We start from the raw sequence: 15,838 nt of genomic DNA on the forward strand, positions 1-15,838 counted from the left end.
GGAAGCAGAGAATGCATTTTTAGTAACATGTATTTTGTAATATGTATTTTGGCAATTTTTGTGGATGTCAGTGTGTAGTTCACAGTGCAGGCACTGGCAGTCAGTTAAACTGGGCATAAGACAAACAAACAAACACATTTGCCATTATAGTCACAAAAAAATGCCGATTTAAATGTCATTTGAAGTTCAGGACAATTAATGCCATGTGATCTTTTTTTACAGCCACAGATGGTAGAGAGAAGAACTGATTAACAAATTAGATGTGTCCCTTGTTTAATTTAAAGGAACATTTTTGGCCTGTGGACAGTCTTTGGCGCTGGGTGGAAGGACTGAGCCTTGTAAAAGACTCTTGCAGAAGTTTTCAGCCAGAAGGACTAAGAGAAAATGGGAATGAGCCTTTAGTACCAAGCACTACCTACTCCCTTAGCTGAGCATTGTTGGACCAGCAGAGAAAGACTGCATCTTTTTCCTGGAGTATGAAGTCCCATGCCATTAATCCTACACTTGGATGGTAAAAGGGGGAGTTTTGTCCTGCTCCAGCTCGATCACCAGCATCTGATGACCTCAGGAGATCCAGCTTGTACCAGGATCAGGCCAGTATTTTCCAACAAGCAGTAGCCTTAATATAAAACTGTTAGCAGGAAATATTTAATAAAAACTTAGAAATCTGTTCCATGAAGACAGCTCATAATTTTCTCTATCTCTGTTTTAGCAAAACATTCTTTTAAATTAACAGTGGCCAGCTGAACTGCTTCTGGCACAGAATTTAGCTCTCTCATCCTTTGTAAGTTATCAAATGAAATTCAGGGTGGTACTATTGAATAAATATTGGAAGAATGCAGTTTTGTAAATATACATGTGTTCTGTGATTAAACCTGACTATCGAGAGATTGCATTCTTGACTTTAGAGTAAGACACACACAAGCACAACAAGAAGATAGCGGAAATTCAGTAGCTGCAGAGTCTCTGTAAAATTAAAGTCAGCAGTCTTGAAGATATCAGCACTTGACTGGATTGCTTTCCCAGCAACTTCGACGGATTTGTGATGAATGCACCAGAAGTAATAATTGCGCAGCTGCAGGATGAGTTAGCTCTTATTTAAGGAAAATAAACCCTTTTTATTTCATTGAATTGAAGGAATCTGCAACTACTCAGTCTAAGTCTTCACACAGGAGAAAGGCCAGAAATCCAGAACAGACAGTGGAGTCAGAGAATCTCCACACCTTTCCAGTAGCCCACAATTACACTGAAGGTGGTACAGCAAGTGATTGCCTTTATAGATAAAGCGTCATAGGAAGATGATTCAGGTTAACTTTGTGTTTTGCTATAGCTTCTTCAGATCTGTTCAAAGCAACGTTTTCCTCACGACTGAAAGCACAAGAAGCTTTTCTAGGATCATATCTTTTATTATAATTGTCTCTCAAGTAATGGGAATTTTTTAAAACCATATAAAATTATTACACTACGGTATTGGCACTAATATAGCATGTCCAAATCAATAGCTCTGTTTAGAAAATGTTCCAAGTCAAAGGCAAGAATGCTCCAAATTAGCTTATAAGAAATACAACCCAAAGAAAAAACCATCCACTGGATGCAGCCCAGCTCTGGGAATGGAGGGAATTAGATTATCTTCCTAACTGGCACCAACCCCTACAAAGCATTTGGCAGATTACTTGTGTCAGACTTCATGCACTGTGTTTATGATTAAGTGGATATGCTCTGGTTTCCAAACACAGTAATATATAACGATATTTTAACTTTTATTAAGGGTCATTTCTCGACTGTGCTGAGAACTTTGACCTTTTGGGGAATTTCAAAATGAATCAATGTGATTCGTTTAAAAAAAAAGATAAACAGTGATGTAAACATGCAGACTATCAATCTATTTCCAGAACTATCCAAAGATGTTTAAATACTAAAACTTAATTGACATTTGAAAAGAATCATAGAATCATAAAGTTATCCAGGTTGGAAAAGACCTTGAAGATCATCAAGTCCAACCACAGCCTAACCATAGTACCCTAACAACCCTCTGCTAAATCATATCTCTGAGCACCACATCCAAACGGATCTTAAACGCATCCAGAGACGGTGACTCAACCACATCCCTGGGGAGCCTATTCCAGTGTAATATTGCTGTTAAAGTGGCACAAAGCAACCAAAAGTAATGCAAAAAAAAAGCTTTTTTTTTTTTTTTCCCTCCAAAAATATAAAATAAACTTCAATTTAATATAAACACTACAATCAGGAAGGTAGCGCAAAGTTGCAAAAACCTTCAAGCATTTTATCTTGAAGAACAATTAATTTCTGCTTCAGAACAAAAGTTGAGAGGCAAAACGCACTTTATCTTATGACAGATTATTTTAATTTGCACTTAATGAATCTGACTCTTGTAATACTCATTCTTCCAGAGTCTTACTGGAGGCTGCTTGAGCAGAAAGTTCATTTTTCCTGAAGTCACGCTTCCTCCTGGATGTGAGTAATAATGTGTGAATGTTTATTTAGTGAAAAAAAAACACTTTTATTTTTAAAAAACTAAATAAAAGATCTCTTCAAATGACTGAAGCTGCCAAGAAGCAGATATTTGCAAGTAACGTATGTGGTATGTTTCCAAAGCATCTTTTTCTAATATTTAATACTAATCATTCTGAGGTGAAATAAAGTGTTCTTGTACCTTAAGGGCATGGAGAAATAACTCTGGAGTATGAATTATGAATGAGGAAAACTTCTGACTGTCTCAGTAGCTCAGCTTGGTGGGATTTGATGTTCTGACACCATGGGCAGCCCCAGTGGCCTGCCATTATGTGTCTGGTGTTGTACTGGTGACCTCTCCCCACTCTCTGTAATCCTTCCTTTTTGCATCTGGCATGTTGTAATCTTGGTGTGAGAATTTCCAATGCTTTCAGGGAGAGAAGGGAAAAGCAAACGCTAAAGCATAAAAAAGTATACCTAAGAAAGCATCAAACCACATATTAAAATAACAGCATGTGAAAATAGAGGGCAAGGTGTGAGGAACGGTTGAAGTCCCTTGGTTTGCTCAGCCCAGAGCAGAAGGGCAGCACTGAGCTCTGCTCTCAGTGACAGGGCCCAAGGGAACTGCATGGAGCTGTGCCAGGGGAGGGGCAGCTGGGGGTCAGGGAAAGGGTCTGCACCAGAGGGCAGTGGGCACAGCCTCAAGTTCCCTGAGTTCGAGGAGCATTTGAGCACTGCCCTCAAATGCAGTGTTTGGATTTTGGATGGTTCTGTGTGTAGCCAGGGGGTTGAACTCCGTGATTGTTGTGGGTCTTTTCCAACTCAGGATATTCTATGATACTATGATTCTATGAAATATGGGTTGGGAAGTGGAGAAGATAACCTGCTCCTCATCTTGATAGAAAAGTCCTGATGAGGAAATGTTCATCTAACCCTTAGCATCACAGAATCAGAATCACACAGAATCACAGAATTGTAGGGGTTGGAAGGGACCTCTAGAGATCATCGAGTCCAACCCCCCTGCCAAAGCAGGCTCCCTACACCATGTCACACAGGAAGGCGTCCAGGCGGATCTTAAATATCTCCAGAGAAGGAGACTCCACCACCTCCCTGGGCAGCCTGTTCCAGTGCTCCATCACCCTCACTGTAAAGAAGTTCTTCCTCACATTTGTGCGGAACTTCCTATGCTGTACTTTCATCCTCTAGCAGAACAGGCTATGAGGCTGAAATCAAATCATTCTGAAGCTCTGAAGGACCCTTTGCTGTGATCTATGTGTTTCTATACAATTGTCTTAAACTGAAGGGTCTAACAACTCCTCAACTCCTTGTTTAACAGGAATGTGATGTTACAAAGTGGGAAACCTTGTACTGCTGGGAGTCAGCTCCATGCTGCCATTCCACTTGCTGCCATGGTGAAGTTGATGGCTCCTATATGCACCTGAATGTGTGCACCCACACCAGGCTACTACCTAAACGTTTGTTAAAATTACAGTCTACCTGCTTTTATATACCTAAATCCAACTGTAGAGGTTTTCATGAGCAGAGTATATTATTCCCCAGTGTCAAAATAAATAAAGGAGTAGGAAACAGGAATGAAACAGAGCTAACGAAGATTTTTCTGCTGAGTGGATGTTTGGATAGTAAACTCCACAGGGATCTGGATGGTGTCCACACTTGTGTATGAGAAAGCTGATCTCACTATCAGCATCCAACAAGAAGGTTTTGCAAACATAATAAATGTTTTTCAAAGAGAGATAAGGTTGCAGCCTGTCCTAAGCCAAAAGGCAGCAATAAGTCTCATTAATTGGTGCAGAATTCATAAGGAAGCACAGAAACACCAGTGCTCTTGGAAAACATCCTCACATTAGAAAACGATTTCATAGAACTCAGTGAAAGACAAAACAATAAACAAATAAACTATGACCCAGACAGTAACTTGCATTCAGCTTATCTGCTCTCTCTGCTGATTCACTAGCAACAAGACATGCTCCCAGTGGAGGAGGCCAAGAAAATGGGCTGAAATGAAGTCAGGTTCTTGTAGTTCTATACTGCTACTTTCAAGACTAGATACTCAGGTTGGTTTCCCCACACCTAATTTCATTTGTCTTCCATACTTAGTGTTAAGTGTATCGGTTTGTACATCCTTTTCATTCTGAGCCAAGGTTATATTCATCTCAAGGTTACATTCAGGTACGGAAGCAGTAATTACAGTGAGGGTTGCTGTGCACAAAATTTATCTCAGTCCTAAAAACTGAAGCTTTCTTTTTGAAAGCCCAGCAGGAATAGCACGACAAGATAATGGAAAACTCCTGAGGATGCTCCACTTTCAGACCTAAAATGTGATTTGGAGAACAAAATCTAGGTGAAAAAAGCTTCTTGCATTCTAGGAAGATACATTATTGTGTTATCTATGCATTTAATGAAAATGAAATTCATTTTCTAAAATGGGGTGCAGCAAAATGGCTTTACTACAGATGCCTATTAATATCTGGATGAGACTTCCAGCTCATTTCACAATAGCTACAAACAGCCTCAGTGATATCAATGGCTTTGAGGTTGCCTGGGTTTCAATTAAAAACCTAAAGATGAATGATCCAACGTATCCAATTACTGAGTCCCTACAAATGGGCATTAAATGGATACTCATCTTTGTATTCAGAGAGAAAACAGGAATAAATCTTAGCTAAACTGGCAGAAATTATTTAGCTGGCAACCACCTGAACTCAGTAATAGATTTATTGATTTAAAGAATATTCTAAAAGTTTAGAAGAATTGCTGTGAGGTCAAATACACACGAAATTCTAATTATATTCCAAATTTGGATTATAATCTTTCTAATGACGCGCCTGACTCAAATTTCAAATCTTAAGAGTGCATGAAAGATTTGATGGTCATCCAAAAAAGATATTCATTAAGTTTTAATATAGAATAATTAGAACAGCTTCAGAGGGCAGTTGTGTGGTCCAACATCCCCTTCTCATTCCTGAGCATCTACTGAAGAAATACACAAGCTTCGCATTCTGTTTTGATACACGTAAATAATTTATGGGTAAACCAAAACTGTTTTAACAAAAGAACCAGTATTTGGTAAATATGAACTGCAAGAACAGAGAACCTGCAGAGATTGTTTATGATGTGAGTGCTAGTTAAAATGACTTTAGATTATATGGCACCAAAAAGAGAGTAATCAAAACTAAAAATATAACAAAAACAAAGAGGGAACTGTATGATGATCTATTATTATGTATTTTAAATGACAGGCCTTGAGGTAAATACAGCTTTCTTTAAACACTAAAAGGTTAGTCTAAGTCAGCTTTTTATTCTGCTTCTTTGTTTCTAATTTACGAAAGTCTGTTGCTATTATTGGAGCTACTCCCTTCTTAATGCTCCAGTGATAATGTGCTTTCTATCCTGCAAATAAGCATGCTCACAGAAATGAAACACTGCTGAAGAAACAGAAAAGGGTAAAAAAGTGGTAAATTAATCACCTAGCATCACAACTGGAATAAAGGACTTAACATTTTCTGGCAAAATACAAATATGCTGAACAAACATTTGTTTTCCCTAAAGAACTGTTAATGCCAAGCAGCAAAAAAGGGAACTCGCTCCTCATCTTCAGTCACATTTATGCACATTGGCTGCTTATGAACTGCCCTGCCCAGACTAACTAGAAGTCTGGTCCGCACACCAGAACGCATCAAGTATTTTTTTATTCTGGTAGTATTCAGGAAAGTATATGAAACCCAGAAGAGATGTAGCCCATGTCTTGGTGGCATACTTATAAGGAGACAGCAGATAACAAGGAGGCAACACCTGAAGACAAGACACAGGTGACTTCATTGCCTAACAGAACTAAAAATTAGTAGTTTCTTCATGACTAGCTCAGAGGAAGCCTTTGGTGTCAGTACAAGGAGAAAGTTCAGGTCAATTCCAGCTCTGCTTAAGTTGATGGAAAGGTGGAATAATGCTGCTATATGGCTGTTTTCCAAAACTTACTCCTCTGTAACTCCGGAACTCAATGATCATGTAGGGAAAGCTTGATATTTAGATTGCAGCATTTTAGTCTCAGGTTCCTCATGGTCTTCCAGTACAGCCTATATTTATATCATTTAATATATCTGAAAATATTAAGACATAGCCACCTTATTTTCACAAGTGTTACAATGTGTGGCAGTCTCTGATTCAAGTGACAGAAGTGCTCAGACTGCCAATGTGCCACTTGAAGCCACCATATCACTTCACTTTTTAAAGCCCCAACTTACTGATAATATAAGCATTACAGATACGAAATTACAGAACAGCTTCTCACAAATAGATCCTAATATGCATAATCAGCTGACATCATGGAATAAATAAACTAACACTTCTAACATACCAACTTCAAACACACCTAAGTTTGTTAACATTGATGGATTGACTCCTTGCTCTACTCCACTCTATGAGTAGATACAGCTGTATTCCTAAAGGCCTAAGCACAATACAGCAGCAGCAAAAGATCAGTTCTTTGTCCTCTTGCATTTCTGTTTTTTCATTTTTAATGTCAGCACTTCTGGAAAAGCACACAACCAGTGACTGATTCTGCTTGTCAGGAATCATTAATGCCAACAGCCAAAAAACACACGCACATGAAAAAAGGTAAGGAGAAAACTGAATAGAAAAAACATCCTGTTATTTCTACCAAAATCACGTAGGCCACATTAAATGTTTGGACATGGTTGTTCACATCCATGTTTTATATATTTAAGGAGGTATGGTGAGACTTTTTTGACATTACCGTATTTCCATAATTTCCACCGAGGTCAGTATAAGCATTGCACACCTTCTTTACCCTTATTTTAAACATATACCCAAAAGTTTTGGAATTAAAAAACCAGCATAGGCTTACGATTTATTTATTTATTTACTTATTAACAGCTAAGAAAGCCACAGATTTTGTGATTATTTCTAGAAAACCTTTGCTGAACAAAGACATGAACAAAACAGTTCAGGCATTACGCACCAAATCAAGACATCCACCTCCATTCAAATACCAGATAAAGTAAGAAATCTTCCCTCAAGAGAAGAGAACAAAAAATGCAGGAATCTTTTGCAGTATGAATAGCCTCTAAATATTAAAATAAAAATTGAAAAGAACCGTATTTTTGCAACACAATTTATTACCGTTACCTCATTATTACTAAGACATTAGCAGAGCTTTTACAAAGCATTCCAGTGGCCTTCCAACCTGCAAAACATGCCAAATTCTTTGACTCAGTTGCCATAAAACTTCTCCAAATTGCTGGAACCAGATCCAAATTTTGTTTTATGAAAGTATAAAAAGGATATGAGTAAAACCGTGGGTTGATTCACTGTGAATGCAACATATGTTAAAGGGTTTCCGGGTGCTGTTACTCATTATGAGAATAGCAATCCAGATACGCAGATACATTATAGTGGCTCCACAGATTTAGATTCATCCTATTGTTTTTGGTAGTTTTCCCTTTCATCTAATCATCTGCATCTGGATTTTCCATAAGTAAATCCATGTCTTCCAAAACCAAGTAAACTAAAGCAGTGCCATCAATAAAAGTGTGTACTTTCTCTAGTAATAACAACCACACACTTTCCTCTTCATGAGCAGAGTAAATTAGATTACAGGGAAAACAATCCCCTGGAATACTCCAATATTCAACTATATTACCAAGAAATCTGGAATATTTTTATCCTTTAAGGAAATACTAACGCAACTTACAAATGAATTGATACTCAGGTTGCATGAACACACTGGAAAGCCCCTAAAGTACTCTTCAATTCTTATTCAGAACATTTTTATGAGAGTTTCTGTGAGTTTTACAGTTTAAACAGAAGCTGTTCAGTAAATACCTTCCTTATAATCAACCAAGTGAGCAGTAAATACCACAAAACTCTTAGATATCTGCTACAACATGCCTTTTTCTGCAAGAAGATCTGATTTACTGCCAGATAGGCTTACACGGTTCAGGTGTGGGATATACCTGCCCACCAGGTATAAGACACCCCACGCCTTTCTAAGTGGGTTTTGAAGGAGCTTCTGGGAGCGCATTTCTACAGATATGCCACGTCCTTTCAGATAAATACAGAAAAGTATGGAAATGCAGAAAAATATGTAACTATTCTTCCATAGCTTAGCCTCCAGCTTTCTGGGATATGGCAAGAAAAGCAGTGCAAATCAATGCTTCACTCAGCTGTAAGCTTATCTGCTTTTACAGACTTGCTTGTAAGTACTGAAAGCAGCACTAAATTCAGGTCAGAGCATTTAAAGTGTTTGGGAAGCACTCAAGACAAGTTCACATCTGGGTAAGTGGTGCAGCAATGCCTGCACTCTGAAGCAGCAACTCAAACGTGTCCATCAGTACTTCTGGAGCATGAGCAGCCCCAGAACTTCAGCTAAATAGGAGGTAACACAATACTTAATATTACCATTTGGCACAGCAGCTTTTCTTTTTGTCTAAGCTAAAAGCTGAAATTAAATAGGCAGATACAAAGCAAGTTACAGCTTGTGATGCTCATGTAATGCACAGCTGGGTTTTCTGAACTTCAGGAAGCAGTTCTTTTAATAAGTTCAAGTTTGGGCAGTGCTGAGGGAGCAATGAAGCTGTTTTGTCCTCATTTGTAAGGAAAAACATTTCCATGCTTTTAGTGTCAGTTTTCAAAGAGCATAGCTGGGTTTTCTTGTGAGTGTGGATCTTGTTGTCTTGCTTTTCTTCTTCTTTGGGGTAATTTTTAAACTTTTAAATGAAGACTAAAATGACTCAGTTCACAGAACTACATAGAAGAGAAGCATCCCTAGGAAACATCCAAAGCTCCTTTAAAAATCAAAATTGTGGCCTCTTCTGCCCCATCGCTTACACTTGTGTTTGTTTGTTTGCTTTTTGTCACCACACTGATTTACAGAATTATTTTAGTTTTTGTCTTTCTTATTTCACTCATCCCACAGAACAAACATTTACTGTCAAACATCAATGTAAAGCAAATGAACTCTCTGAGTGCTATTGCTGACTACATCCCTTACACGCCATTTCTAGTTTTTAATGCTTGCCACTCATCAAGTTGCTTCTAGGCAGAAGCACAAGGAATGCTAGGATTTCACTCAATATTCAAGATTCCTCTCCCTAAGGAGTGGCAGTGTCATATTTCAGGGCTTGCTTTATATTTCCTGTTGTCATGTGTCCGTACATTTAAGACACAATTTAGGCAGAATCTATTTATGTGACTTTTAGAGAAGGAAAAACAGCCTTCATGCACTTCTAGCAAAGAGAAGGATGACAATAGGGAAAAAATGCAAGACTTTGTGAGCAGGGTGTGACTGCTACTCCAAGCCACTGCTTTTTGGCCCTAAAACTTTGTAAGAAGTGGAATCATAATCTTAGTCATTTTATCTGTTTTGTGTTTTTGCAGTTAAGTGATTATATTTAACACAGCTTGAAGCCAGTTCTGTTTATACAAGTGTGTGGGCCTAACATGGAGAACTGAAGTCTGCCAAAAGAAATTGAAACTTAAAAGTTGCTGAAAGTTTTGAAGTTACATCAGAGGGGAGAAAACACAGATACTGATGCTGTATTCTAACAAGATGGTTGGAAGAGCAAAAGGAAGAGAAAGCTGGACATTCACTGACTGTTTTCTTAGAAGTGATATTTCCACAATAGTTCAAATAAAACCTTTCTTTTCTACTAAAGCTGCTTCCAAAGCAGCAGCAGTAACAGGAAGCAAACTGAGACAACAGACTCAAGAGGGAGCAAGGGCACCCCAGTACAGCAGAATGAGATGCCCCTAGGCCACAGCCTCTTCAACGTTCATTCATTTGGACTCAGTTAGATATTTTCCTCCTAAAATATCAGGCTTTAATAATCACAGACTTCCACTTCACACTGTCTCCTGCAACAACATCCCTCAGAGGACCTGTTTCATAGGGATAAGCATGACAGATTGATACCAACTAAGTGATCTTGTCAGGGAATGAGAAGTGCCAACCACTAGAAGCTGAAATAAGTGGACACCAGCTCCAGTTTCTGCCCAGTACTGCATTACCATCTTACTCAAGGAGAAACAGAAGCTGTCAGGTCATTGTCAGAGGAGGGCAGACAGGAAAACCAAGCAATCCTCATGAAAAATGTTCTTTACAGTGTTTACTTTTCAAAACATCACTAAGTGTTAGCCTGAGGAAAGACATTACTACAAGACAGAGGAAGAATCAGGGTGGGAGAGGGTTAGGAAAATATGGGAACACACACAACATAAATAGTTCTTGCTCAGTCAAAGGATGTAGCTAAATGAAACATTGAAAGAGTGATCTCGTTCACCATTCTCATCCAAGGTGAGCTCAGCTATACCCATCTCATTGTTGATCGATGTCTGTCTAACCTTTGGCCTCCACTGTAAATCTAGTCCAAACGCTCACTGTTACTGTGTTTCTAACATGTGATATCAATCTCCTTTGCTGTGGTTTAAGCTCAATTTTTCTGGTCCAATCCACAACACACAGGGGGAACACATTCCCTTTCCCTTTGTAGCAGCTTTAACATATTTGAAGATCGTGTCACATCTCTCCTCATTTTTCTCTTAGCTAAACATCTGAAATCCCATTGCTGGTCTCTCACAGGTTGCATTTTCCAGGCCTCTGACTATTCCTGTTGTTAAAATCCATCCACTTTACTCCCTACATATGGCACCCTCCATATTACACATTGCCCCTCCTGAGACCTCCTCTGGGTTGTTTGGAGCAGGGACAACATTTCACAACTCTTCCAGATGACACTCTTAGTAAAACATTTGTGTGGCTTTTCGGCAATAGCATGACACAAGATCTTCTTCACACTTGGCCAAGATGTGACCATCACATCTTACAGAGCATACAGCTGTTTGATTTTTGCTACGAGTAACAAAACAAAACAAAATGAAACCACTGACTTAAACTGTTGAAAAACTAGAGATTTTGGAGGTCTGCTAACTTCTCTATGTTATAAAAGTCACTTTTATGAGAAGAACAATGGTGGAATGATATAGGGTTGTACAGTAAAACAGACGATACAGATTGAGTCTGGACTTTTGTCATGGATCCTTGCTATGCTTCTGCCTATGGAATGTTTGAAGAGTAATGGGGTTAGCACAGGGAGCTGGGAAGAACAGTGCATAATCTATTACCTCCTGATAGTGTTTAATCATTTTAATCAGAGGAGCAGCCTGCATCTGTCAGAAGTATTAACTGACAATATATACCCAGCCCATTTGACCTTATCTACTCATAATAAATAAGGTTATGAAGCGGAAACATTTATTTACTAATATTATAAATTAGTAGGTTGCAAGTAACTGGACACAGCACAAGGCCCAATTGTGGCATGGAGATAATAAGCACAGGCTCCTTTCAGTCTGTCCTGAATTGTTCAGAGGTTCTAGCAGGAGAAGAATGAAGAAGAATATTTACAGGATGGGATACTCTACATGCCATTCAAAATCAGCTCCAATCAAAAGAACAACATGGATCTCTCAGGGCTTGAACATACCTTGGCACAGCTGTCAAGAATACCATTCCCTCTCTTCCCCACACTTGGAAGCAGCACCAGGTCTTATTTCAACAGATGAGCCACTGTGGCTGAAATAGTCACATTAATGCAAATGGTTACCAACTCTGGTCAGAATTTATATGCTGCAGCACTTCAGCAGTGCACCACAAGTAGTTTAGCCATGCATAGGTAGTACTAATGCCAGATCGTCATGAAGGGTATGCCATAGTTCTTAATCAAGTAAAGTTTACCTATAAAGAACCCTACACAAAACTTCAAATAACAGACCTTTTCCTAAGACCCTCTTCTCCTTACCTTCATGATGCAATATCATTTTCACAGAAAATAAGTGTTTCTCATTAATGATTTATATCTGATTATGCAGAGTGCTGTTTAAGTAGGAAGAAATCAATTTCTGGAGGAACCTGTCTGATGCTTGTCAAGGAGAGAGCAGTTATTTAGAATTTAAGTGTAACATTATCCAAATAATAGTCAGAAAAGTGGGAAAAGGGTAATTACAACATTACCGAGAATTTAAATTCAAAATTTGTGGATCATTCATTTCCAAGAAACGTACAGGTGCTTTCAGCTTAACTATTTCTTAGCTGCACTTCTTTCAGTTCTTAGCTCACGCCAGATCTTAAGCATAAAACCAGCTGCCAATGCCTCCTTTATTGCACTGAGAAAACAGAGTAACTTTCTGAGATACTGAGATGTGCCTCTCAGCACAGTCTGCAAGAGTAGAAGTGTGCAAATATGTTTGTATTTCAAATAAGATGATTATTTCTACTCTCTGTCTTCCCAGCAAGTTGTGGTTTTATAATAGCTTTATGTTAACCTATGGCTGGACTCCTGCTGAGAGGGACTGATCACTCTGGTCCCTCATTTCCAGGACAGAGACCCAGCTTGCCACATGCCTGTGGGAAGAACACTTGAGTTCTCTCTTTTAGGCATAGCCTACATTTAGATTTAAAACTATAGTGAAACCACAGCCTCCAGTACAGATATCACACAATGGTTAATGTTGGAAGGGACCTCTACAGATGGTTTATTCCTAAATATATGTGCATATGTTTGTACATACGTGACTATCTTCATGTTGTTGGGGGTAGATACACAACTACCAGGATGCGAACGGTGGGAGAAAACATCCCCATTTCATCAGCCAGGCACTCTGGGATATGGCAGGAAGGCTGCAGTTCACCCCAAAGTCCTCAGAGAACCACTTCTCAAGCACTGATCTTATTCCTGTGGGGTTTTATTTGTTTATATGTTGAACTCAGCAGCTGTGTGTAAGCATGGATAAGGATGCTTTTATTATGCAGCAGAGGACTACGGAAGCAAACATACACAAATTCTTGGAGCATACAAGACTTGGAGATAGAAATTTTAGGCTGCATTGACTCTGTTGTAGCAAAACACTAGAAGGCAAAAATTGGTATTGATTAAAAAGACATGCAAAGTTTTTGTGTATGCATCCTTATACATGAATTACACCGAGGCACTGCAAACTGCTGAAATTACTGGAGGCAAGGTCACCAATTGCCTAGATATTATAATTATTTTCAAATGAAAGCAATAGCAGCAAGAAGGCTCACGTTTAGCTTTCTCCTCCCTGGGGCTGTGTATACCAAACACGAGTGTTATCCTGCATCTCTGTGGAATGCATCAGCTGCTCTGATAACAATGCAGCCCTGGGCTTTTAAAGGCTACAAAGCAACCATGCAAAGAACACTTGCATGCAAAGTTAATTCTGAACATCTCTATGAGAATTAAACAGTCTAAGATTTCTTGTTTTACTTGAGGGACATTGTTTATTTTCCCTTCCAATACTTATCTTCAGGTCAATAGATTAAACATAATTAGAGGTTTTCTTAAATATGTAAAAATAATTAAGCTTTAGGATACCACGTATATCCCCTTTCTTTTTTCTGCTTTTATTTTGTGCTTCTCAATTAATAAACTGAAGAGACTGATATTAAATAAGCAAGTGTTACAATGCGGAAACATTTTCACAAGTTTCATTTCAAGGAGATTTACATAATTCCTGATATATTTTAACCTCACACTGTTGTCCTCAAGATGAAATTAAGTGCAATACAGTTTCTTCTACATTCTTTTTTTCCTAGAAGTAGGGTTCAGTCGTGTTGTTCAAATCCTACAGAAACTGTAATAATAATTGGCAATAAATACACATTCCTACACTTTAATATGAATTTAATAAAGCTATTTATTGGAGAAAATTGAGTTCACATGTAACATCCCATGCTTGACTTAGGATTGTTGAATGACATACAGCTTTATTTCAGAACCACACTGGCAATACACTTTACCTCTTCACTATCTTCCCAGGGAAGAAGACTAGTTACAACTTAAAATTAATTCAATAAAGCCTATTCATAGTAGTATTTGTTAATATCCTAATGTGGTGAAATCTATTTACTGCATGGACGCAGTTACAAACCAGTTTCTTCCAAATCAAAGTCAATAGTAAAAGAAGGGCATCTCCAGAAGATGTTCCTTGCACTTAAACTCTTAACCCCTGCCCCTCTCTTTACATTTTGCTGCACCTACGATCTTGATCTCTGAAAAATATCAGCAGTTCCCCGAGCAATCAAGGAGCATTGAGTATCCTTAAACAGATCTCCTCTGACCAACATAGGTAACAACTTGCTACAGTTCCAAAACTGAATACAGTTTCAGGGAAAGAACAGAAACATCCACTAAGGCTTGACCCCCTCATTTAGCTTTGTCTTGTCTTTGTGGTTAATAGATCATGCTAACAAAATCTGTTCAGACTGTCATAAGCCCTTGCAAAAAAGAAACACTCACAAGCTTAAACTAAACAGCAACTATGTGGTGGTCTACACTGGAGTGAATAATGTGATGTATTTAAGAATAGCACTTTAACAAACACACAGCTTTTCCAGCTCCTAACAATATTCAACTTATCTTTTATTTAAAACAGTGCAACAATCATCATGTTTTTAACAACAGTGAACAAGATATCACATGGGGATGGTCAGCCACAAAAGGCAACATAAGCAAGATGTATCCAGATAGCAATTACTCGGCCTGAAATAGTGATGAACTACACTCTTTAGAAAAGATGGTTTAAAATATTTTTAAGGCTTTGAACTATTTTTAAGACTTCATCAACAACAGAAAGTCAGACAAGTGCTGATCCTAGTAAACAAATGTCAACAGGAAAAGAAACAGCACAGGGTTACGTGCACTGTCTGCCTTATGGGTGAAGGTCACCCCAGTATGAAGAAACTCCACAGGGCACACTCCATCCTTCTGGTATGCAGTGTTATTTGACATTTTGGCACACGAATAGACATATTAACGTATCTGAACTTTACTATTAGCTTAAATTAAACCACTCATGTAAAGGATGTTGCTGGACTGGGTCTCACGGTTTATAGGTGCTCATTTCCTACTGGAGTCATTTGTATGCTGCTGCATGTTACAGATTGTATACAGGAACTGTGCTCCATGGAAATTTCCTTGATAAATTATATGGAAATTATTACTTTGCTAAACTGCCTGAGAACAAAATATTGTATATATTACATATATATATATATTATATATATGTATATATTACATATATATATTATATAATATGAAATATGCAGTGTGTTTATTACTAAAGCAAATAAAAACTTGCCCATCAAACAGCCTTGACAGAGACAAGCTTAGCGTAATATGTCTCATGAATTTCTGTTAGACAAATCCTTATTTCTCCATTATCTGTATCTACAATTATACCTTCTATCCACACCTGTAGTATGCCAATAAAAAACCCACATGTTTTAATAACAAATTTGAGTCACCAGTTC

At 38.2% G+C, this 15,838-nt stretch overlaps 1 protein-coding gene across 6 annotated transcripts in view; it reads right to left on the reverse strand.

Annotated features, from left to right (window-relative positions):
* The window catches only part of AFAP1 (actin filament associated protein 1), a 107,805-nt gene that overhangs the window by 77,799 nt on the left and 14,168 nt on the right, over window positions 1–15,838 (reverse strand). Inside the window, exon 2 of one of the 6 annotated variants that reach the window (XM_015862713.2) lies at window positions 11,994–12,082. The exons of the other annotated variants lie outside the window; for them this stretch is intronic. The gene's annotated coding sequence lies outside the window, so the exon portion shown is untranslated. The remainder of the gene's footprint in view (window positions 1–11,993; window positions 12,083–15,838) is intronic. 6 annotated transcript variants of the gene reach the window in all.

The sequence above is a fragment of the Coturnix japonica genome, chromosome 4, assembly GCF_001577835.2.
Source record: "Coturnix japonica isolate 7356 chromosome 4, Coturnix japonica 2.1, whole genome shotgun sequence".
In the NCBI taxonomy this organism is placed as follows: domain Eukaryota; kingdom Metazoa; phylum Chordata; class Aves; order Galliformes; family Phasianidae; genus Coturnix; species Coturnix japonica.